Below are 26,270 nucleotides of genomic sequence, written 5' to 3'. Positions count from 1 at the left end.
AGCATTAGTTGCCTTGGGACAACTGTTACCTGCTCCTGATAATTCCCAGAGCTTGCAGTTGGAATTACAGAGGCAGTGGTGCTGTCCTTCTGCCACATCTGACTGGCCTCACAGAGAGTGATCAGACAGCAGGCATTTGTAGCTTAATTAAAATACCTTTCTGTTATATCATATCCTTCCCCATCTTCTGTGCTGAACCTTGTCTTGTTTGATTGAGCAGATGCACAAGTGACAGTGGTGCCAGAGCATGTATTATGGACAGTGAAGCCATCTCCCCTGCTGACTGACCTTTGCTGCTCAGAAACACTGCCCATACAATTTTAATGTTGAGTTGGAGATACAGAAGCTATTTAATGGGTGGAGGAAATACACAAATCAAGAGCTGAAAAGGAAAATTTGCAATGGTGATGGTCAGAGGGGCTTTAGGGAGAAGGAATAAGGAAAAAAGAGAGATTTTAAAAGTAAGTAAAAGAAAAGATGTGGATCTGACTCTCACCTCCTGAGTGTGCCCCTCAGGCAGTGTAGCTGGTGGGACTACAGGTGGAGCTGCCAAGAGATCCCAAAACATTGGTTCTGTTTCACTAAGCAGATGGCTCAAGTATGCTGAGCCTGAGTACTTCAAGGTGTTATAGTTTTGTGTGATGCAGGATCTCGAAGCCCACACAGGTTTGTGCTCAGATAGTTTCAAAAGGAGGCAGCTCTCCACCTTCAGTCTTCTGAAATAAATGAGTAAATAGATTTTTTTTTTTCATCTGGGTTCTGATTTTAATCTAAGCAGCATTACTCACTGAAGAATTTATGAGACTTTAATATTAAAATTATATCTGTTGAATAGTGTGATCTTTAATGCTCATTGTAATTTCCTGAAAACTTCTTGGACAAAAATCTTTGGATGACTGATGAATTTATGAAAATATATCGCAACCCAAAAAACATCCAGATGTAAGTGTCATGCCTGCAGTATATAAAAAAAGTCTTATATATTTATTTTCTTGGTTAGAGTCAGGGTGGATACAGGTGAAGAACCTGAGTCTGCCTGAGATGTGTTTTGAAGTACCCTGGGATTGGGAGATTTTGACAAAATGTTAATGAGTGGGACCTCAAGTCATCATGTTTTTTAGAAATGTGAAGTAATTGCAGTTAAGGCTGGTGCAGGGGTCTGCACAGGAGGATCTTGCTATAGCACATTGGCATTCACATTGACCGTGTCTCTGAGAGCTGTGTTTCTTCCCTGGTCCCTCTGATACTTTCCCTGTGCTGCTGAGGCAGGTTCTGCTGCATCCCTGGGCTGCTCCACATCCTCCTTACCTGCCATTATCCATGGATGCCCCGCTGTGCAGAGCACCCAGGGCCTGGCCCAGACCTGCCCACACTTTGCCCTGTGTTATCCTGCAATGAGCTGCAGCCTGCAGGAAAGCACAGCCTTCCTGGAGCCTCCTTCCCAACTGGCCAGTGCCACAGAGACAAAGAGCCAGGACAGCAAAGGTACCAGAGGAGGAAATGCAGGGATGAGCCCCATTCCAACAGGGGCTGTTGGAGTGCTGTTACAGAGCCCTCCAGTGACACTTATGGATCCCAGCTTTCCTGGAAAGGATCTGGTGTGTTCACTGCCCACTCTCTGCGTGGCTGGTCTGCAGCACACGTGTCACTGACCATGGGCTGTCACACTCAGCAATGGGTTCACAGCCAAACTAGTGTCCAAAGCAGAATCCGTGTGCTTTAAACCAGACAGACAGCAAGAGCAGGTGGAATGTCCAGCAGCAGCATGAAGTGTGATTAGGTATTGATAATTCCCTTCTGAGCAAAGATGTTTCTTGAGGAGACTGTCCCTTAGCTGTTTGTGCTAACATGATTATCAACACCACAAATCTAATAAGCACCACACCAGAAACTTAGGGAGGGCTCGCAGCTGAATGCATGAACAAAGCTCTTTGGCCTGGTTTATGATGGTGGAGTGAGTACTAGTACACAAATGCACGGTGTGATTTACCTGCAGCCAAGGTATGGCTTTGTTTCTGTACCTACAGTTGGTAACAGACCCCAACACCAGTCATACAAATTCTCATAACCTCCCTCAGAGAGAACAAGACAAGATCTTAACAGACATGATACAGGATGGCTTTCCTCAAGAAATGTGCCTGAAAGATTGACCCCATTCCTCAGAGTCTCTCAGGAACCTAATGATGTATGGGAAAGATTAGTCTAAGGGGCTCCTATATACTGTTAATTTTGTGGTGAGCCTCATTTGAATATCAGGCATGAGAACAGAGAGAGAGTACAAAACAGTTTTCATTTTCATACATCTTTGAAATTAGCAGCCAGGGATTTTGCTCAGAAAGAAAGCTTGTTGGGTTCTGAACTGCAAAAATGGGATTCAGACACCTTTTATTTTTCTTTCTGTTTGGCAGTAAAAGTCAACCGAACAGTGGCTAAAAAATAAAGGAAGTATTTTGCTTACTCAGAGGTTATTTTTCCTGCAGGTATTGTCCTGTAACACTCCAGATTTGTTTGCTTAAATCTGTAATGAATTCAGTTATCTGAGAATGAGTTAGAAAATTCCCATCAAAAAACCTACAGCTGAGAAGCATATTAGATTTATGAGAGGGGTGAGAGTAGATGCTGTGTCTAAGAAAAGGTTAATGTGAGAATATTGGGAGGAGGGGAATCTAAAGCAGATGCAATGGGAACAGGGGAGAAACTGCCCTGGAAACAATAAGAAGATAATGAAAAAGTCAATTTTTCCTCTGGTAATGGCCGCTACAGGGCATCTAGCAGAGGAGGAAGACTTTGAGCATAGCTTATTCCACTCCTGTATTGCTAAGCAACATGCTCAGGCTTCAACTGTTGTGGCTCAGAATGGAAACAATGAAGAAAATGTGTGAGTTGTAGGGGAGGAGGAGGCAGGTGACACAGGTCTTGTTAATGTAAACAAAGTGTGTTACAAGCAGGCCCTAAATGCCAGATTTTCTGCTATGCACTTATATGTTGAAATGGAGTCTAGGGAGAAACAGAGATGTTAGAATCCTGGATTTTTGTGCCTGGCTCTGCATTCAAGTCCAGGTAAGCACTGCTGCAGTCCCAGCACCTTCTCTCACCAGCAGGACAGCCACCATCCATCTGCCTCCCAGCCAAAAAAAGTTTCTCCTCTGGGTGATGGACCACAGAAGAGAGTACTACTACTCTCACAAAGGGAGTAGGACATGGCAAAGGTTGTGACAGACTGATCACCTCACTGAAAATACTGCTTTTTGCCAGGTTACCTATGAATTTTTTCAGGTGACCAGCTTTTGCCTGGGTTATTTTTACACTTGAATATTATTTGAGTGAGATAAAGGTTGGTTAAAAAGTGGCACCAACCTTGCTGCAGGTAGAGGGAAATGGCAGCTGTTCTGGCTTTCCTCCTCTTGCAGAATGTGGTCTGGAAGCCAATGCTGGCAATTGTTCTCCCTGCAGGGCAGTGTTGCAGGCTGAGCTGAGAGCACTGTGGGGCAGAGCCTCAAGAGCTGCTTCACTTTCTCAGTTGCTATTTAAGTTGAAGAATTCCTCTTTTGGCATTTTTTTACAAGTTTATTTTTATTATTTTCTTTCTAAGCTGTCAAGTCCTGAAGATTTAGGTTTAGATTTGGTTCTGCATTATTTTCTACTTTTTTGATAATCCTGTGAAAAAGAGTATAAAACACAGATACAGCAGTTGCCACAGCATAGTCCTGCTGCCCAGTGTAAATCATTGCATGTGCTGCAAGGAAGTGAAGGAACTGCTCAGGGACTAACTGGATTTAAATGCATCATGTTATTTTTATACTTGACGTTCTGTTCAAGATTTTTTCTAGGTTGTCCCTAATTTTCTGGGCTGTTTAGTATAGCCTTATCTCCCCCATTGCATAGAGCTGATCCTTCATTAGATCCCTTTGGAGTACTCCAACAATCAGTAATGACTTTTTATCAGCCAGTGTGAGCAAGAATGGGCTGAAGTGTACTGAGTAATTACAAATAATTTTTTTTTCTTGCAAAATCAAGCCCTCAACCTTTAAAATCAACCTCCTCTGCCAAGCTTGGCCTTAAAATGCTTTGAAGTTAAATTTTGTAAAGAGAAGAAATCTAGCAGAAGATGCTTTTCTGACACAAGCCATGACATTCTTATTTAAACTCCTGCATCCTCTGCCAAAGAACCTGAAAGCTTTGGGGACCAGTCAGCTCAAAGAGACCTGTGTAATCCACTTCTGAAACTATGGACACATGAAGCTTTGCCAGGACACAGGAGCTGCAAATTCCTTACTAACCCTAAACTAAGCTGATCTTTTTCCTTCTGTTGCTTCTAACTTGGTCCTTTGGAGAGGTTTCATTCCTCAAATTAGCTCAAATGGAATATTTTTATTTATTTGCTGCAGTTCGTCTGCATACATAGGGCTTGAATTTGTCACTGGACCCCAACTCAGCTGAAATCTCAGCATCCACCAGTTGCTCAGCTCTAGGAATGATGCAGAGAGCTATTAGCATTACCAGTAGCAGTTCACAGGGTAATAAATAATGGAAAGGAGGTTTTCCTGCCAGGACAGCACGTCCAGAGTGGTTTTATGGTAGAAAAAAAATCCCCTGCCTTTGACTTTAGGGGAGCTTTGTTTAATTTCTAGATTTGTCACAGACACATCCAATTGTAGTTATGTCTAGTCTCTGCTCCTAGAACAAATGCTTTCCATAAATAATATAATTAGCTAATCTTGTAATAGTATAATACTTTCTGTGACCTTTAAAGTGGCTATGAATTTAAAACCACCTTTCTTATTCTTTATTTTGAGTTTGTATTGAGAGCAAGAAGATGCAGTACCTTTACTAGTCCCTGGGAGTCACAGTTTTAATACTTATTGCAGCTGTAGAAGTATCATCAGCTGGATGTCAGGAAGGCAGTGGTGGCTGGGACCCTTTCCTTGGAGAAATTCTGCTGAAAGAGAACACTGCTTCTACTAAAAATATCAGTTCTGCAATAGTAAGCATTTTTAACTCCATCAAAAGCTTAAATTGTGCAAAATGTTGCAGTTTTTCTGACAAGATTTTCAATTTTTAATTCTGCTTTGGTTTTGATCTGAAACTGTTCTCTTTTCAACCCTACTATTGAATGGCTTCAAAACAAACCATCCTGCTACGTTTCCTTAAGAGCAGCTTCAGCTGAAGTAGCATCTGAATGTTGGTACATCTGAATGGAAGCGATATTCAGTTAACTCTTTTCTTGTGCACAGATGTGGTTGGAATTTTTTTCTGCCTGTTTCTCCACTTAATCATGCATTCCATGGAGCTGTGCAAATTTCAATTAACAGTTCTAATGCAAAAATTACAAATGCTTAATTTTTACATTATATTATTATGCTTGTCTGAAAAATCCCAAACAACAGCTATTTTTGTATTTTTGTTCCACAGTGAATTTTCAGCTTTTCCATTTGAGTAGGAGCTTGAATTTCTTCAGTGTTGAGTTTTGGTGTAGTGGGACTTCAAAATCTTAGAATCATAGAATCATGGAATATCCTGAGTTGGAAGGGATTCATCAAGGATCATCAAAGTCCAGCTCCTGGCCCTGCATGGGACAGCCCCAAGAATCCCAGCAGGTGCCTGAGAGTGTTGTCCAAATGCTTCTTGAACTCTGCCAGGCCTGGTGCTGTGATCCCTTCCCTGGGGAGCCTGTTCAGTGCCCAACCACCCTCTGGGGGAAGAACCTTTCCCTAATGCCCAACTTAAAACTCCTCTGAATCTTGAAAACTCTAATTCAAGCAAGTTAGAAAGCTAATGAGCTTATTGTAGAAAGTCTGCAGCACAGAAAGGTGTTGCTGTTGTTTAAGGAAGGTGACATGAAATGCAGTATTTTCAGTGTTTTGGTCACTGTGACCTGCAAAGCTTTGACTGTAGCTGAGAGTTAAACCCAGCAATCCTAAATGCACATTTTCTTTGTTGCTGAAAGTCTGTAATCCTTTCCTGAAGGCTTCAACAGACTGAAGTAGAAGTTCTGACTCGTTTGTTCTGTGGCCAATGGGCTATTTGGGCAATGGGTCATGGCATGAAAACACCATTAATCCTGGCTGCTTTGCAGGACTGCTGGGCAAAAATGGTGAAGTGCTGCTGGTGAATTTTAGCAACAGAACTGAGAATCTTATTTGTATAATATATACAAATTATATATATATTATATATATATAATCTTATTTGTATAAGACGACTCACTGGCATGGATAATACAGTAAGTAATGATGACTGCATTCCAAAGGGATATAAAGGCTAAATATCTGGAAGTTAAATGTCACAAATATTACATTTCAGTACAATCTGTTGAAATCCTGGGGCCACCTGAAATGCCAGATGACCGTACTTAGTTTTATATTTTAAAAATTACATTGTAAAATACTCGAACATATAAATTATAGGAAGTTTCTTTCAGTATTTAAATTAAAACTGGTATACTTCAGAAAATTTCTGTGTTTTAATGTAAAAATTCTCCTTCTGCTATCTGATATTTGAATCAAAAATCTTCAACTATATAATTTGAGTGAAAGGACCAGATTTGTGAAACTTCTCAGGCATTTAGATCCACAGAAAGAGGTGCATCACTAAAATAAACAGGATTGAGAACTGGTCTACTCTTTATTTCATAGTGCACAGAAAATTGAATCTGCTGACGATAAGCTCAAATTTGCTAAACTCTAGTGTTCATATTAAAGGATTCAAGGGGACAGCCTTTTTTTAAAATTTTGGAAACAACTGTTAGATACAAAAAAATACCACATTCAATTCAGTGCCTTTCAGAGTAACTTAAGTGCAGCCAAACTGACATTCTGCTGCAAACAGATACACACATCCTCTCCCCTTCCCTCAGCAGCAGCCTGAGCAGATGGATGAGCTTTGTGCTGTGCCCTGAAGGTGAACCAGCTTTGGGATGTGTCTCAGACCATGGTGCAAAGTGACTTGATTTAAGGGCCCTCCACTGAGATTGCTCGTCACCAATCCATATTCCCAGGTAGGGATTTGCTGCAGTCAGTCCTGGAGATAAGGCCTGGATGGGTAAGTCCCAGTGTGTGTTGGGCTATTCATGATCTCCATTATATCCTTCCAGCAGTGAGAAGCCCGGGGGGTTCTGTGACCTTGTATCCCTAAAGCAAGGTAGGAGATGATTATTAATTTAGCAGTGAAACAAACAGCAAACACTCCAGCAAAGCAGACTTTTTGGTGTCATGTAGAGTGACCTTTAAAAAAGCTGTTGGTACAAATTTTTGCCACACTTCCTAAGATGCTGCTGCACATTTTTGGTTATAGGGGCTTTAAGTCCTTAGGGGCAGATTTTGTATTAAAGGAAGCAAACCACAGAAACCATAGAAAACTTGTAACACATTATTGAATTAGGGTCTAAAGCATGAATCGTGTGTACAGTCCAGTTTTAGGTATGTCTGTATGCAGGTGTGATTATTTATGTCCTCTCTGAATACCAGTTTGAAGGGGTTGGCAGAACCCAGCGGGGCTCTGTGAGTGTGGCCAGCACAGGGGTCTCGGTCCCAGGAGCAGACAGGTCTTGGCTGTCACCCAGGAGCTGTTCAGGGCTGGGATGGCTGTTGGCTTCATCCCCCAGACTTCTGGCCTGGCCTGGCCTGCCCTTCACCAGGACTGGGATAAGTGTGCTTGTCCGTGTCTTCTCTGGGATTTCTGCACGTTCATCACTTTCATCTGGATTAAAAAAACCAAACCAACTGGTTAGTTAAAGAGTTATTTAATTTATTTCTGTTAAATAAAGAATTGGTTAGACCTAAAGTTGATGCATGAGGAAATTTTCCCAGGAGAGAAGACATAGGAGGTCTCCTTCAATGCTGGAACTTTCCTAGGAATTTCTGGTAGAGATATTAATTTCGTTTTTCATGTTTAATGGTATTTTTTCAGGTTTTTGGTCCTGGAAGCTATGCAGAAGTCCTTGATGCCATTTGTGACCACAGGAACTTGTGGCAGAGGGCCCAATAAGGCACTAAGTCACTGCCAAGGCACTCTTTGTTGTCTAAACAGTTTTGTAGTTTCATCTCATTCAAGATAAAATAGCTAGGAAAATTTTTGCTGAATATTGACAAGACAGGCAGTTTTATTTGTTTTATATAAAGGGGACTGATGGAAGGGTTTGAGGAAATGCTGAACCAAGCTTTCAGGATTACAGTTTTAGAGAGGGATGGAGGAAGAAAGAAAAGAAGAGAGGAAGGGGTTCCGCTATGCCACAGGTTTTCATAAGATGTTAGGTCCTTTCCATCTAGCTGCCTTCCCAGTGGCTACTGCTAGTCTGTCCTTTTGGGACTTTCTCGAGAAAGAAGAAATGAATTTGCAGATATGCCAAAAGCAAAGTGATTTGTATGTGATATTTCCTGAAGAGAGAAATGCACAGCAAACCCCTCTCCCTGGAGAAAAATGGACTCATGGGGTTATAGGTTGAAGTCTCTAAGAGGATAGCTCTTTCAAACGTGGTTTGTAATACCTGACCTTACCCCTTACAGACCTGTTGCCCTCCAGGATGGAAGTCTCCTGCGGCACAAGTGTCCTGCAAACATGTCACCATGCATGCTAAGGACTGCACATCTCAAAGGTTTTGGTGGGAAAAGTGGTGCAGGCAGGGTAGGATGAGGCCTGTGGTTGTGTGCAGTGAGTGATACCTACCCACAGATCTGCTTTTGGCTGCAGCTGCCTGGCTATCTGTCTGTGCAGGGACCATAAACTGGATGGACTTGTGTTTACTTTGTGTTTGGGAGGAAGCCTGTCAGAGGCACAGTGCTCTACAGCCTCAATAACCTTTTACTTTTCAGGTAAGCAAGTGAGCTATTTCTGGTAGAACATAAGGGGAACTTTAAAGTCTTGGAGAGATACTATATCCAGTAGGATTTTATTCGGTGGTGGTGGAAATGCCTGTTGGGAGCAGCTTTGGCAAAGGAAACATGACATGTTTCCCTGTGCTGCAAACATACCATCTATTCACTGTGACAGTGTAGTCAGAGCAGACTGCTGTACCCACTCTTCCCTTGGAAAGCAAAAATAATTGTTTAATTTACTTTTCTGAGAATAAAATCAGACTTGGGTTCTGCAAATCTCTGCTTGGGCTGCCAGTCTCCTGTGACACACGTCCTGGGATTCGTTCCTGAACCCGGCCATGCCCCTGAGGTCCAGGTACCTGCTGGCTGTGCAGAGAGTTGTCACCTGAGGGTCCTGCTGTCTCCTGTGGCAGTGCTTGGTGAGGGCCTTCCCTGCAGAGAGCAGTGGGATATGCTTCAGAGTACCTTTCTTCTGATGTGCAAAACGTAGGGAAGGCAGAGTAATCCAGAGGAGCAGCTGGTGTGTCCTGTTCTCTGTCATGGAATGAAGACCAGGTAAGGACTAGGCAGTGTCCAGCTCCTGCAAAGGCAAATAGTGATGTTCTGCCTTTAAATTAGCCTAGTTTGCAAGGTACCATTCAATTCTAATAAAAATATCTGTATTTAACTGAAACAACATGGACATGGTGGTGTATCACAGCTATTACCTCAAGCTTAGCTAGCAGCAATTTAGTGATGAAAGTAAGGTAGATTAAATAAGATCGCATTAATAAAATTTCATTTACATATCTTAAAAAGAAATCAAGCATCAATGTGGTTTGTTGTTTTGGGTTTTTTAAATTAAATTGGCAAGTCACATCTGTATTTTGTTGGATGCCATGACTTTGCTATCAGACAGCAGCATTTGTCATCAAAGCAAATGTCTTGGGAAGGGGAGTGGACTAAATCTGTAGCGAAACTAAGTGCCACATTTGTGTTTACAGTTGAAGGCTGCTATGAGTTTTTATGAACCACCTCAGGAGTAGCAGCTGCAGCTTCTTTGGGAGGATATTTGCTCTGATATTAAGGGAATGGCAAGTGGAGGAGAACAATGAGCTTATATTTGGCTAGGACTTAACGGGCTCTATTACAGGCAGTATGATGTATATTAAATAGATCCAACTTGCTGATATAAGTTTGTCCCTCTAGTAATAGAAAGGAGCCCACTTAATGCCTGTATTTATGGTTGTTGCTCCATCTTCCTACACCATGTGGAAGAAAAGCAGCTCTGATAAAACATGTATGTATTAAGGATCTAATTTAAATTCTTCCACTGGTTGCAGTGGAATAGGCTTTTGGTGAAGCTGCCGTGCCTTGTCTTTGCTGCTTTTTGTTACTGCACAAGTCTAAGACATTTACATGTATTCTGAGTTAATTACAGCCAGAGTGGTACCATTTCCTGGTAGTGAAAGCTCTGGTGAGGATAATCCTATGGAAAAAGGACTCTTTCTCAACAGCAGAGACTGAAATTCTGCTTCATCAATTTCTGCCCAGTCCTAACAGTAAAACAAGTCCTTGAGAATTGTAAAGCTCCCTGTTGTGCAAAGTCTGAGGTTGGGCAGCCTGTTTGTCTGGGAGGTGGTAGAGACTGAGGCCCTTTAAATGCCACTGCATTGCTTTTTTATTTATTATTCATTCAGTGAATGTATCAAATAGCTACAGGCATCCATCTGTCATTCTGAGGCCTGTCCCATCAATTCAAACACACAGCTGCACAAAGGGACGGCCTCTCAATATACTCACCTCTGTCCCTGGCCTCCTCACCAGTCTGCAAAATAAAAATAAAGGCTGATGGATGAGTTACCCGCACAAGCAGCTATTTTAGTTCTTTCCTCTGGGTTTCGTGATGATATTTTAGCTTCTCCTTTCTCTGAGGGAGGTAAGAAACGAGTGACAAGTGCCTCCCAGGGCGTTCAGTGAAATGAAGCTTTTGATGAATCCATATCTGCTCGATCCCCTTTGAACCCCGAGTGCTCTGCTGCCCGTGCCCGGCTCCTCGGTGCACAGCACCCAAGGGTTTCTGGCTTGGGCACACTGCTCTGACCTCAAGGCCAGATGCTGGCATGGGCAGAGTTCCACAGCTGTCATCAGACATTGTGTTCAGTTTTTGAGTCTGAAAATAAGTGAAGTGGCCAGACTTTTCCAGTGTTATTCAAAAGCTGCATTTTTTTTTCCCAGACTAGTGAAAACCACCTTGATTGGTCTCTGTCTCAGACAATTGTTTAGTTAACCTGGGAGATTTCAATCCATTTGGATTTTTTCCTCACATTTTATCGTAGCAATGCTTTCAACTGAAGCTCTCAAGGTTTTTTTTGCATTTGAAATGTGACACTAAAGGAGAGAAACCTTTAGTGTCACATTTGTGCTGTCTGTTTAGAATATGTTTTTGTTCAGAGCTCAAGATACAAAGCTAAAGGTAGAGTTTTTTCAGTCCATCTCTCTCCCTCCTTCCCATTCACATGGTGCAAGTGCAGATGAGAAGAACTTCACTGAAAACTGCCAACAGTTAAAATCTTCTTTCAAGTTCTAAAATAATTCATCCAGATTTCAGTGTTGTTGAGCTTGTTCTAGGGCACTGGAGAAATGCATGAGCCCCAGACAAAGATACAATTTAATGTGTTTTTTAGGTGCACATTCACAGTTAAAATTGACTTTGTGATTCTCCTTGCCTTTCTAATCTTTGCCTAAAGAAATAGGTTTGCAAATACATACAGTCTAACCAATATCTCTGTTTAAATCTGAAAACCTATTCTAGGGAGAATTTTTTCCAGTTGCTTGGTCCTGTTACCCAGAATCACATCTCTTTTAGAGTACCCTATTATTTATGACAACAAGCATGATGATGATCAGCATAAAACCGTAGAACCAATAAAAATTCCTCTTACCAAATGTATACTGAACATATCCTCAGGCATTAAAGAAGTCAAGTGGATCAAGGAGTAGCTACTACTTTACAGACATCTGGTAAAAGCCCAGATTGTTTCTGAATGTCCCCCAGCAATGAAAAAGTGCCATAGATAAAGAAATAACCAGTATTGCAAAAACATCTGCTAATTTCATGTTCACTGGGGAATTCACATCACAAAAAAATGTTGCTCCTTCATTTGCAGTTACCTGGATTGCTTTTTAGTTAGGACTAGATAGTGCAAGTTGGATAATAACAAAATAGTTTCCAATTGACACAGCTGTAAAAAATATTCAGCTAATTTTATTTATTATGAGAACCAATATGAAATGTCTGACTCTGCTCTTCCTGATGGCAGCACACAGGGGTTTGTGGCTCATTCTCCCCTTCCTCGTGCAGTTCTGCTTTGCTGGGTGAACAGCCTGTTCCTGCAGCATTAGGGATCTCTGGTGGGGCTGGGTCAGGCTGCATTAGCAAGAGCGATTCCCTGGCTCTCCTGCTGTTCTCATCTCCAAAGGAAGATGAGGGAGGAGATTTTAGCAATACAGGGGCAGTAGAGGATACGGAAATTTTCCAGAGAAATGGCTGTGCAGTGGTTGGAGCCCTGGCTTGAAGCATCAAGAAAGAGGGTGCCCAGGGGGGCTATTCCCCTGTGCTCTTAACTCCCTCTCTGAAAATTTATCATTCTTCCTTAGGCAGCTCCTGCAGAGCTTACAGGCTCTGCACTGTGGCTTCTCCTAAACTTCACTAAGCAGCACAAGACAAGTTATCCTGCTTCTCTTTGCTATGAAATGTAAATTCAGAACAACTCAGTCCTGACTGGGCCTTTGCCTGCACCTGTGCCCTGGGGTGTGGTTGGGGACACAGCTGGGGCTCGTTGGACCTGCTGAGGAACAACCTGGCTCAGCTGGGCAGGATTCTCTGCCCGCTCTGCCATTCCTGCCCCGTGCTCAGTGTGAGGGGAGCACAGAGCTCGTCGTTCCTGAGGTGGCTTCAGTGCCCCTATTCGGGATCAAAATATCTCCTGCTTTTTGTTGGAGGCTGTGCTGTGGTTTGCAGAGGGTACAGGAACGGGAAAGCCTCTGGAGGGACCCGAAAAGTGAAGGTTTGTACTGTTGGAAAGTGGGACCTTCTGTGAATAGCAATGTGTTTGCAAAAGATTTGAGGTTTTCAGTGGGGAACTGCCTTTTTTTTTTTTTTTTTGTTTCAAGTGGAAGTCAGCTTTCAGCTAATATAGATTTATCCACTTTGGGATACAAAATCCTGCTTTCTGCTCTGTGCTATTTTTCCTGAATGCCACAGGAGGCTTTATTTTTCCCTGACAGCTAGCTAAAGGGCACGTTTATTTGACAACTCCTTCATCAGTGAAAAAGTAGAAAAGACATTAATCTAAGGCCATGTGCAGCACAGTAGTACCAAGGAGTTCAATTTTACTTCAGAAAACAATAGAGGAGGCTTCTTACAGCGATGTGGGGTTAATTGGGAGATCAAATTTCTCTAAGTCAGTTCTAATGTGTGATCTGTGTGTGGAGAAAACTGCTTTCCAGGAATAAATCTGGTGTAAGTGGTAGGGGATGAGGGGGATGGGTAGGAGGAGAGTGGAGAAACTCCCGAGGTGAAAAAAGTGGGAGAAGCTTCTTGGGGTGTTCTTGGATCACACAAGATAAGCTCTACCTGCTGTGAGTTACAGCATTGTACTAATTACTTTAGCCTACATTTTAAAAATTATTTATATAAAAGCATCATGTAGAGGCCTGACTCAGGTTACTATGCACACACACAATTCAAAGGCAGTGCTTGCATGGAAGAACTTTTCAGGAAAGGAAACTAGATCAGTACTTCTTACATGTGTGATTTGTTATTGGCCCTGTGGGAGTTTTCATGGACTCAATGGGACATTGTAGCAATGTACAGGAAGATGGGTGCCTTGAAGGGACAGCAGTTCTCAAGAGAGTAAAATCCAAATGTACCTGCTGTAGATAAACAGGTGAAGGGCCCCTGGAAGCCCCTAAGACTATGTACATGTCTAAATCTAGACATGTGGCTTACACTGCTGTGAAACAGAGGAGGGAGGAGGAGAGAGCAGAGGATTGTGAACTTCTTGTGTGCACTGGCTCAGGGAACAGCCCCAAGTACCAGGAATGAACTCCTGGCTCCTCTGAGGGTTTTGTAGTTCTGTTATTGACATCAGCTGAGACAAGGTTTCCCAAGTCTTTGTTTCCCTTTTATAGCCTTTTATTATGATCTGACCGACTGAAAAGGTTTGGGCTTGTGCAGATAAATCCTTTTCAGGCATTGAATTTTCCTGACAGTTTTAAATGTCAATCTGTTCTTAGTTGGAGGATTAGTGAGGCTTATTATAGACTATGTTAATTTAGTCTGTATATGTAGATCTGCATTTATAAGTAGCATGGAAACATGTGTTAACAGTTTTACATAATGACAGGTAAAACACTTGTCAATGTTTCAGCTGTCGATGAGAGGAGTCTGAAAGCTTGTCCACAAATGCTTTCCTGGGCAGGCAGAGCTTCCCTGCTTTGCCAGGGGATCAAGAAAGACCTTTCCTTGTGGACAGAGGAAAGAAAAAAAACAGGTAAATAAACAACACAGCCAGTGGGGATTTGGTGTGTAGTGTCGACAAGTGCCACCTAAGATGAGACCAATCTAATTTGATTCCCATTAAAATGCAGTATTTGAGGTTTAATTCATTCTTGTCTGCACCCAAGGCTGACATTACTTACTACAAGAAGCTGCTTTAGTGTTTGAAAAAAAACCCAACCCACAACCCAATCCCCAAACTTTAATTACACAGAATGTTAGAAATGGACCTTGAGAAAGAGAAATCTGTACTAGTTGTGGGGGAAAAAAATGAAGGAAAGTCATAAATCCTTTAGTGACATGTTTTTTAGAAAATGGATTCCTTTGTCAGTTTTATTTTTACACCCGGAAGAAACCATGCCTTTTACAGATGAGGAACTTGTATAGTTCTTTGTAGGACAGTATTTCTGGTATTCACAAGAAAGCAGACTAAACAGAAAATGTGAATTAGTAATTTCTGCAAGTTAAAGTGGAACAATCCCTTTTAACACATAATTAGATTAAGTGGAGTCTTTACAATTTGGAACACTGATTTGCAATATGCATGAGGTGAAAACTGTATATTAATTCATATTTCTATATTTGCTTTGGGTAGTTGTCTTATAAAAAAAAGTTGGTTAAAAATAAACATATATTAATTTTGGAAAATAAAAAGACTAGCAGAAAGGTAAACTTGGTGCTGGGGCCTCTCTTGTTTGTGCATTATTGGAGATAGTAAAGGTTCTCATTGTTAGGTTAGTGCAATAAAGAGCTGAGCATCTACTGCTGATGGAGGAGCCAGAGAAGAATTCAGATTTCACTCCTGTGACTTTGAGATAACGGGAGTGAAATGCAGAAATGTTTGTTTAACTTTGAACACATGAAGAGAACAAATCTGAGTAATGTGGTGCATGTGGAGCGCTTTTTTCAAAGTCACATTGATAATGACATTCTTCCTTGCAGGCTGGGAATTAAAGGAAAAATATTTGTACTCAGAGTCTCTGTTTTGTATGGGATAGGAAGCTCAAATCTGCACCACTCTGTGCGTGGCTGTGCTAAGGAATGAGTCATTTTGGTGTAACACTGAACAACTTCTACCACTAAGGCACATTATTACCTTTTAAAGTCACCTGCTCTGCTCCACTTGAGATTCCAGCATCATTTTTTTTCTGTTGCTCTAGGAGTCTGTGTTAGAGTTTTAAAGAAACGATCCACACAGTGACTTTAAGGAAGAAATCCAATAATGGTTGTTTTGTTTTGTTTGGATGCTGCCCTGCACATTCCTGCACATTCCAGTAGTTGTTAACCAAGTGAAGTTATTGAAGTCAGTATCTTGCTGTCTTTATAGCTCGTTGTAAAAGTGTGGTACTTGTAGCTGGGGTGAAGGGGTTGTTTGCTATTAATAAAAAGCTGGGATTATTTTTGTAACCTTGGTTTCATGTGGCATCTCTGTGTTAAACACCCACGACTTGCCCTTACGAGACAGAAAAGTGTAATGGGGAAAAATGGTGTGTTTAAAGTACTGTAGGATCAAGTGTTTCTGGGGCCTCTGTGTTGGTGGCAGGGGCAAGCAGAGCTGGGTGTCCTCACAGAGGCAGCCAGTGACACCAGCTCCCCAGGGCTGCACAGGGCTCTGGACTGTGGCTGGTGCTTCTGTCAAGGACAGGTAGCAGAGGAGGCCAGCACAGGCTGTGCTGAGAGAGACAGGCAGCCACACCCAGCACCTTTAGGGGGGAAGTGGCTCTGCTAGTGTGGTTCTGTGCCAGGGACAGTCCCTTGCAGGTCAGGGGGCACTGGAAGCCATCTCAGATGCAGCTGCCTAGCAGGAGTTTCACTGTTCAGGGCTGCTCTTTGAGGTACTGTCCTCACCTCAAAGCAGTGACCAGGGCTGGAGGGAGCGGTGTTGCCTTGGGCCCTCTGAAACTAAGTTTCCAGTGTGCATTACTTTTGGTGTCAGGGGTGTGTTGATGACAGTGTCTCTCATTGTGGTCATGACATTCCCCGTTCCTCCTGAGATTGAACTGATCTAACCTTATCACACTTAGTTTATCTGATGACATATAGTTTGTTTTGATGTTTCTTTTTATGACAGTCACTTCCATTCCCAAAAGAAACAGAGTTACTCTAGTGCTAATGATGCATCCCTGTGTCCACAGGGTAGCATTGAAGCAGTATGTTAAATGCAAACCTTCAGAAAACACATCCTCGTGGCCACCTAAACTTTGTACTCACAACCCAACAGTGTAGAAATGAACCTGGGGTCCTGTGATGCAACAAAGTGGGATGATGCACCACAAAACACAGATTGTCTATGAGGTGAGCAGCTGAGCTGGAAATATAGCCACTGAATTCAAGCTGCCAAATTAGTTTAGTAGAGGGAGATGTAAAGCGTTTTTCACAGGTTGAAATGAATTGCTGTAGGTTATGATGCCCATGACCTTTAAATATTTTTGACAGTAAAGCATAACCTGTTCTCATGAGAAGAAAATCCCCATCACAAAAGGACACCTTCTTACATTATTCAATCCTTTGTTGTGCATGGATAAGTAATTTTATTTGGAAAAGTTGGTATGATTTCATCACGAGGATGCCCTCTGCTTTAATTCAATCTCCCTGACCTAAGTTCAAACCCATCACACATTGTAGCAACTGCAAATAATTCCTTTGTAAAGATTGTCAGAAGTGAAATGAGGTTAAGTCAAAACCCCTCAGCTCTGCGGAATGCATGACTAACGCACATGAAGGGGTGATTGGCAATTGCTGGCCCAAGTGTCAGTTTTAAATTGTCCTTGCAAGACTTGTCATCCTCAATCAAAGGTTCAGCTCAAAGACAAGGAAATTAGAGAAGTGCCTGTTTAAGTTGATCTCAACTTGAGAATGCTCAACAAGAGTGTAAAAGTTTGAGAAGGTAATTTAAGAAATGGTAGAAATGTAACTTTCTCTCCACCTGAATGTTAATGGCTAATACTATAAGCTACTTTCACACTGGTTTTAATGTTCTGCCTTAGCCTTAAATCCTGGTTTTGGCTGGGATAGATTTCATTTTGGTTTTAGTAGCTGGTACTGTGCTGTGTATTGGATTTAATATGAGAATAATGTCGATAACACACTGATAGTTTAGCAGTAGCTAAGTAGTGCTCACTCTAAGTCAAGGACTTCAGTGTCTCATGCTCTACCAGTGTAGCAGATGCACAAACAGCTGGGAGGGATTGTGGCCAGGAGAGCTGACCAGAACTGGCCAAAAGATATCCCACCCCACAGAACATCCTGCCCAGTACAGAAACTGGGGGGAGTTGCCCAGAGGCCACTGCTTGGGGCCGGGCTGGGCATCGGTCAGCGGGAGGTGAGCAGTGGTATTGTGCATCATTTGTAGGTTTTGGGTTTTATTCCTATCTCTCAGTCTCCTTTTCATCATCATAATTACTATTATTATTATATTTTACTTCAATTGTTAAAGTGTTCTTGTCTGAACCCATGGGTTTTCCCTCTTTGTGATTCTCCTCCTCATCCAGCTGGGGGTGGGCGAGTGAGTGGCTGTGTGGCACTGAGTTGCTGACTGGGGTTAAATCACAGCACCTAACTAGGTCAAATTTTAAAAATATTCAGGGATAGGCAGGTAGGTGACAAGTAGGGTTTTCAAAGCATAGGAGACTAAGTCTGTCTAGCCACCAACAGGACTTGTGTCTTCGGCCTGACTGGATATTAGGGCTTGTGAGAGGAAAGCAGTTTCTTAGCTTGTACCTTTGAGATACAAAAATATTTATGAAGATAAAAGTCAGTCATCTCTGAGCCTGTAGAGTCTTCTAAATGCCTGTTTGGTTTTGGGCTGGTAATTTTTATTTTTTTTTTTTTGGATGAGATGCATTCTGTGCTTTCTTTGGAATGTAGATTTTATTCTGCAGTAGAGTTTTGAAAACTTGGTGGGTTAAAATAAAGTGTCTTTATATTAACACAGTGAATATGGAGTTGTGTTCTCCAAGTGGTGGTCTTTGCATAGGTGATGTTCTTGCTTCTCTGAGTAGACTCACAACTGATGAGTTTGCATTTAAAAAAGCTTCTTCCTGGCTCTTAATCAAAGGTCAATAATAAAAGATGTAAATCCTGCCTGTATTAGGATGGGGGAAGTACAGAGTAATTATATCAGTATAGTTGCCCTCGTGCTGCCTTTCTGAAGTCACCACCTTTCTTGCCTTTTTTTTGCTAGAATTAATCTCCCATCCTGTTCCTAGAGGAGCAGGAAAAGACACTGACCACAAAAAGTTATTGATGAGCTGACTTTCAGCAGCCACTAACAGATGGGGCCAAAGGTGAAAAAAACCCCAACCGGTAGTCTTTTAAAACCAAACCAACCCCCATTTAATAGAGCTCAGTTTTACTAAGGTAATAGCTGTGGAAACTTTACTCTTTTAAGAAGGGGGAAACTAAGGAGTAGGAAATACTACATTTCTCTCTCATTCTCTCTGTTTTTGAATAATAATACAGAAAATCCAGAGGGGGGAAAAAAATCCTTTACCATACTTTTCCTGCATATATGTAAGATAATTGGAAGTGTCTCTTTGTGCATTACATCAAGCTACTTCTATGAGCTTCTCTGCAATGTATCTTCCAAAGTTAAATTTAACTTGACACCTTTCTTGGTGACCATTAATTTAGCTTGTAAGAGAGACTTGAAATCTTTGATACTGATATTGTTTTGCTGCAATTACTGCCCGTGGTCCTGAGGCCATACTAAAATAAAAAGGGCTGCATACTTTCCTTTTAAGTCAATCCCTTAGAGGCTCAATCAGTTTGATTTCTGAAACCTGTGCTTGACAGTGAAGCTGATTAAATTCTGCTGGTATCAAGGCTGGGTTCAAAACCTGGGTACAATGTCATGTTCTCATAGTGAAGTTTATTATACCAAATTTTGATGTTTAAGAATCCAGGTTTCAAAAAAAACCCCAAATAAGTCTTCCTAGAGTATGAGAAGGTGTGTGGAGCTGGGCAGAAAGTTAGGCCAAAACCAATAGATCAAGATTTATGAGGCACAGACCTTTTGGTCGTGTTGAGTTACTTCTTTAAGCATGTTTTTGCAGTAGTAACTGGGGTTGCTGCTTGTCCCCAGGCAGCAAGGGGTCATCAAGTTGAAGCAGAGGTCAAATGCAAATTAATGCCCATACTTTGATGCATATTTCTGTTGGTTTTTTGCAGTGTAAGGAAATGCAGTAAATTGCCCCAGAACTTAATTCAGCATAAGTTTCTAGGGCTCTCATGGATCTTTGTCGCTTTGAGATTATCTGCATTAGCTTTTATATGACATTTTCAGGCTTATCTAAGATGCAACTGAAGAATTTATATCAGAGAAGAACCGATTCCTCCATTTCCAGTGCCACAGACTCTCATGCTCCACCCGCCTGTTACATCAGACTGTCTAGAATTGGCCTAGATCGCTGTTATTATTTTGGTTTAGAAAAGCAACACTCCATTTTACTCCCAATTGCTCTCATAAATTATACTAGGAAATGTCTGTCAAGTAATAGGAAGCAATGTATCCTTGGAAATGAGAAGGACGGAACTGTTAAAAATAATCCACTCCTCAGTAATTGTAGCATCCTTCTCCAAGCCTTGCAGTCAGGGCATTGAGCCAGGCAAGAATAAGAGCTGGGTAAATGGGAGAGAGGGATGTTACCACTTTGTTAGTTAAGGTAATGTTTGTGGGAAATGATAAGCCCATCCTGATTTACCCTAAAGGACTCTGTCTAGCACAGCTCTTCCTTAAGAAAGGTTTTAATGATTGTTGGTGATTCTTGAGTCCTGAGAAAACCTTAGTCAAGGGTGTGATCCTGGAACTCAATGAACTTCATCTTCTCAAGGAGTTGCTCATCAGGGCAGGGATCTTACAGGCCCAAAACAGACACACTGAACTACTGCCCAAACATTTTCCTGAATTAAGGGCATCGAGATATCTCTCTGAGTAAATCCTTGCACTTGTGACTGTGTATATGGCTTCTGTTTTTCATCAACTTTCCAACAGAAAATTTCTTGGCAGAAATATTTTCATCACTGAAGTGATTTTACATGTATAGGAATGGCTGTCTATATAAAAAAAAAAATGGAAAGGCATTCTTAAAGGTAATGGCATACCTGAGGATATCTGCATGTAAGCCTTTATTGCTGTCAGTGGGAAAGACAAAATGCTTTCCAATCATCAGAAAATTAACCATTTGATATCCAGTATGGGTGTGAATGGATTTAATGATGCACTCATACATTTCTGCCCTGAGATAATTGAAGAACACATGAGTAGGACAGGCTGTTAGAAAAGGCAGGGGAACTGCACGTTATTTCTATGGATGAACTGTCCTGGGTGACCAGACCTGTGAATGCAGCTGTGCAGTACTGGAGAAGTAACTACATCCCTCACAATAGTTTCAGCATCCAAGGCTGCTCTGATGAAAGGTTTTGTTTCTGGTTTTCTGCAGTGTAAATGGGTGCCCAGATGTACCCAGAACACATGGAATTTTTCAGCTCTGAGCTCTGTTATGAAAATCGTTGGTTCCATCTAAGCCCACAATTACTTTCTGTGAAATTAGTGAAACAGTCTCACTACCACTGCAGTTGAGAATATCTGAAATAGTTACTGGGATCCTGAAACTCATGGGGGAAGGAATTTTCTTCCACTAAAGGAATTTTATCTAAGTAACTGTGGTTATTTGAATTATTTTCTTCTTAAGATTGTGAGCAAACACAACATTATTCTTTCTGATTGAAGGTGATGTAGATCCTCACTAAGCAGCAGGGTAATTTGAAACAAACCTTAACCACATGACTGCCTGCAGCCCATGAGAGAAGTACCCTTGATTTCCCTGAATTAATCTTAAAGATGGAATAAAGAAGTATGAGACATTATTCCAAGCAGGAGAAAATGCATCAGTGAAATGATTTCATTGTGGGAAAACCGACTTGGATTTCATGCTATTGCTTTAGACAAATGAAATTAAAAGGCAGTTCTTGTATAGCTGTGTATTTACTTTCTAAACAAATGGGATCCTATTCAGTCTCAGTTCTCTTCTAATTCTCTCTCTTGCTGATGCAGATTGACCTTTTGCTCCAAAATTTAAAATCAAAATGCAGCTCCTCTCTGTGGACACAGATACAGCCCAGAACAGAAGATAAGGTACTCGGAAATAATAGCGTAGTTCACATACGATTGTACATAAGAGATATAAGGTCAAAGCAGCATCTGAATTCAGTGCTTGGTTCAGGGGGAGGCTGCACATTTTCATAGGTCTAACAAATACAGCACTGAGAGTTGATTTTTCAGGTTCCTTTATTTTTTTTCTTTTTTCATTCCCCAATGGAAAATTGTTTTGAAACAACTTAAATAACTACAAATTCAGCAAGCAAATTTTCAGTGAAGCACAGTGTGTGTGGGTTTCTAAGGGCAGGCAACAAGCAACCATGTTCACAAAGTGCTGCATGAAGATTTTTCAGGAGGTGTCTGCAATACATCTAAGCCCCCTAATTTCTTTTGATTCCGAGTAATGACTCACAGTGATGTCAGGGCTCAACAGATACAAAAATGTTTTCAAGCCTGTGGGGGTATGGGAGGGTTTTAATGTCTCTTACTCATGTTTTTGAAGACTGACAATTGCTTCTCTCTCTTTCAACCTCTTGTTTTGGTTTGGGCACAACACTCCATGAACATTACCACAGCCATAAGCCACTCAGTTTTAGGAATTTGACTGATTTAATGTTTTGGAGTCTTTAAATGTGAAGTCCTGTATTCCATTCTAAATGTGGAACTCCTATTCTTTGAATTCTGTGTATCTCTGGATGCATAATGAAGAGATTGCTGCCCCTGAGCTCATTAGTGTCTTTCCATCTGTTTTCTTTTTCCTGTAAGAATACACTGAATATTTTCCACATCGAACATCTAATTTTAATTAAAGCAGGAGTAAATAAGTGCTCTTGGCTAACATAAATTTGAACCTTGCATTTCTGCATTTCCTTGTATAAATTGTACTTCTTGTGCCTTATATCCTTTCTACCACTAACCCTAGACAGGATGGACAGATGAGCATTGTGGATGGCCACAATTATTTCTCTCTGACTTTGCTGCCATGCACTGGAGGAATGTGTAGGATGTCTCAGTGACAATAGAGCAGATAGTGAGCCAAGGAATGTAAGACCTGCAACCAACTACTCCTGAATGGATGTGGGAGGAACCTTTAATTCTGTGAAAAGTGGCTAAACTTTTTATTTTGTGGGGTGTTTTTTCTCCCTCCCACGTACTCTCGTCTCATTCCCCTAACAAATGTTGAAGCTTTGTGGGGTGTGTGTGTGAATTTTTGGCGTATGTTTTTTTTGTAAACACAATTTCTAGGCTTTAACTAGTTGTATTTAGTGGCTTCAAGCTATAGGAGTTGACTGCTGTATTCTATGCAACATATTTTGATGTTATTTGCCTCAGTGTGTAGTGGTTATTTCAGAGTTGATGTACTGACCAGATAAAATACAAGTAGGAATCACAACATTGGGGTGAATTATCTTTAACTGATAATTGATCTATAGGTTCCAAGACACATGAGGAAAAAGCTTAGGAATCTCTTACAGTAGGCAAAAATGAGTCTATTCCACTTAGTGGAAGTAATTTACTTCTTGGCATGTTGTTGAAGGAATCCTCGGTTGTACTGGATTAAGATGTTTTCACATCTGGTGGTGAAACAGAGAGGTTCTGGGCCACTTGTATAAAAGCTTTTTAGGTGTAGCCTTCATTAAAATGATACTCAATTATATCTTTTCCTGTTTTTCATTAAACTATTTAGCTTTTGGCTTAAAATAGTTAAATGTGGATTACACTTCTAAACTCATGAAGGGAAAGAAGTACAAGAGAAGATACTGCAAAAGCAAATGTTTGCTGTAAGCATTAAGTATTTCAGGTCCCCATCAGGACTGGAGATATGTTTTTATGAGCCCTTAAGAGAACAAAGTCCTTCCCATGATATGTTTCTTTCCAATGATGTCTTTGCTTTGTTTATTTACAGTTTGGGGGTTTGTTTGGTTTTGGTTTTTTTTTTGCTATTTACTGTATTGTTCAGAATTCTGTTTATAAACTTAATCCTTAAAACAGTACACTTGTAGAAGTGCCACGTGAAAAAATTCACACTGAATTTGTCTCAGTATGTTTAGTTCAGGTTGATTACCAGTTATTTTCTGGATGATCTGCTTAGAGTGAGGGTGTTAGAACCGTACTTTTTCAGAAGTACTATTTTGGGTTGTAGAGCATTGCAGATTCTGATTTGGTATAACAATAGTGTTTCATTTATGAAGTATGGCTAGCATTTAAGATCTTCTAAGCAAACTAAAACCTTAGATTAATCCTTCTAAGCAACCCTGTGAGAATCACCCATGTTTGCATTTTGCAGTAATGCAGATGGAGAATATCACACAACCTGCCACAGGCTGGGCAGGGAGGAAGTGGTAAAGTGGGGATTAGAATTTGAAAGCTCCTGGTTCTCACGCCTGCACTCAACCCACCAGATATCACCAACCCTTCTAATCAAACCTCTGAAACTACAATATCTTACCATCTGCTGTGCAAATTTCCTCGGGGAACTTCAAGACTCTCTTTTACATTTCAGGCTCTCTAAAAACTGTATTTGAAAAAAAACCCGAACAGCTACATGTGAAAAAAAATGCATAGAAGTCATGCATTTCTTTGTGTAGGGGGTTGGTTTGGGTGTTGGAATCGGCTCATTATTGGGGAAAACAAAAGGTGTCTCCTACAGAACACTTCAAATTTTCATCTGTTAGGCAAAATGTTTTTTTTTTTCTCCTGATGAAAAGGGCAAAAAACCCAGCTTAATTATTTCCATCTTCCACTCGCCCCTGTCACGCTCCCCTTGATTCAATGACTTGCCAGAATTTACCCATTGGCACAACATTTATTTTTAGACATGTCTCTAGATTTCAAGTAAAGCTCACTGGTGCATACAAATTATTCATTTAAGCATTGATTTGAAAATAATAATAATAACATATATCTCTCTAACAGTGTGTCAGGAAAGCATTAAATGCAGTCATCCTGGAAGCAGTCATTGTAAGCAACGGTTTATTGTTGACCATTCAAATTTGAATGACAGACAATGCAAGCCACAAATAAAGAAAAGCAGGACTTGAAGTGCCTGTTGTGCTCTGGCATGTAGTCAGCATCCCTCAGAACACCAGCCTGCCTGCAGCAGCCACAGCCTTGCATGTATGTTAGAAAGCACTTGCTCCATCTGCACTGCTGCTTTGCAGCACTCTTTTCTCGCAGCCAGTCTGCACAGAGGAACAGCTCCTGTGCTGGGGTGAGGAGGAGCATTTTTAACCCCTCACAGCTGAATTACCAAGGGGCAGGTGACCTCCTTTCTCCCCTGATCTGGAACCTGCAAGATGCTAATACTTGAAAGGAGATGCCCAGGTGTTTTAACATCCTTTCCTGTGCAGCACCAAATGAAAATGTTCCTTTGATTAACTCTTGGTAGCTTTAGCACTGACCAGTGCACCCGCGTGTTGTGATGTTCCTCCACCTGTGCAATGGGGAAGTCTTCACATTTTGGATGAAGTTCTACATCTACCCTGGTCATAATTAACTTAAGTCTCCTGCACCTCACTTTGCTTAGGTCTCTCCTTACTCATCACATCAGCTGTAAGCTATTTAGTTTTCTGACTCCTGCCAAGGTGTGATTGCTGTCCCACCCCTTTTGGCAGCACTCATAGCCTGAGGATACTGGCTTTCCCTTGCTACTTCTGAATTTCATATGCATGAAGTATTCCCTTTGGTCTGTTTGGAGTTGCTGCTCTCCTCCATTAGTCCCCTGTGTAGAGGCTGCTGGCTTGGGGGAGCTGTGCTGAGGCCTTGTCTGCTGAGGGGTTTGTGGGAGAGACTGTGGGAGTGACTGCAGAGGTGATCTGAGCTGGTGAGAAGCCACGTGTCACATGCCATGCGTGTACCTGTGACACTGGAGAGACCCACAGCAGTGAGCAGGTGGTGCCCTTTGCTTTTCTGATCTCTCACCTTTAGTGAGTTGTCCTTAGGCTGTGGGACATTCACCTGGTGCTGTAGAATCTCCTGAGTGAGCAGTGGAAGTGTAACGTGGCACTGCAGGAAGCTAATGCACATGTTTTTCACTAAGACAACACTAAACAAAGATGTTTCCCAAGGATTGTCATCTGTCTTGGCTAGAAACCATGTGCTCAGTCTCTAGACTATGTAGGATGAGAAGGACCTGGTCTGTGTCTGGAGCTTAAATGGCTTCTGCTTTACATCTGCAGATCACTACCTACATGAGGTACCTGCAGCTCTGCGTTGCAAGAATTTGTTAGTATTTCTGAAATCTATGGTTAAAAACCTGCTCTGAATGTAGTCGACACCGAAACATCATCCAGTCTTTGGGGACTAGCAGATAGTGACTGTTTGCATATTTTTTGGACAATATGCTACATAATAAGCTAAAAAAGTTATTGATATTCGATAGAATCCACAAGGCAGGGCAGATGGATTTTGAGAGGGGTTGGCCTGTACATATGTGCATCTGTTTCTTCTGTCAGTAACTGGTTTATTTATGTCACTGACTGAGCGGCCCCCGATAAAATATCTACTGACTAGCATTCATCCTGGTTTTTGGTTTTGTCTAGAGTGTTTTTTTTTTTTTGTCAAAAGTGTAAACCAAAGCACTTTCCCAGCCAACCAAAATAATTTGGAAGGCTTCCTAATGACTCCACTGGGACTTAATCCCCTAAAACAAGGGTCTTCCTCGCTATCTTGCAATAAATAAAAAATAAAAAAGAGAGAAAAGATACAATTCCCACTTGCTCAAGGATTAATGATCTGTGAATTCTGTGATAAAAGCACATTTTGGATGTGGGATGACTTGCTGGCAGATTGCAGCTGACCTGAGGGGCTGCTGTGC

General features: G+C 41.4%; 1 protein-coding gene and 1 long non-coding RNA gene across 3 annotated transcripts in view; one reads left to right on the top strand and one right to left on the bottom strand.

Moving 5' to 3' along the window:
• GRIA3 (glutamate ionotropic receptor AMPA type subunit 3) overlaps positions 1–26,270 on the top strand; it is a 416,095-nt gene that overhangs the window by 13,530 nt on the left and 376,295 nt on the right. The gene's annotated exons all lie outside the window — the stretch shown is intronic.
• Positions 15,478–16,544, bottom strand: LOC108498136. The gene is made up of 3 exons (XR_001875078.1): positions 16,523–16,544; positions 16,366–16,429; positions 15,478–15,519 (listed from the first exon to the last, which is right to left on the bottom strand). It is a non-coding gene; the product is annotated as an uncharacterized LOC108498136 (long non-coding RNA).

Source organism: Lepidothrix coronata, unplaced genomic scaffold, assembly GCF_001604755.1.
Source record: "Lepidothrix coronata isolate B3197 unplaced genomic scaffold, Lepidothrix_coronata-1.0 Scaffold2, whole genome shotgun sequence".
NCBI lineage: Eukaryota > Metazoa > Chordata > Aves > Passeriformes > Pipridae > Lepidothrix > Lepidothrix coronata.
Note: the sequence above shows the minus strand (reverse complement) of the source record. Positions and strands in the feature narration are given on the sequence as shown.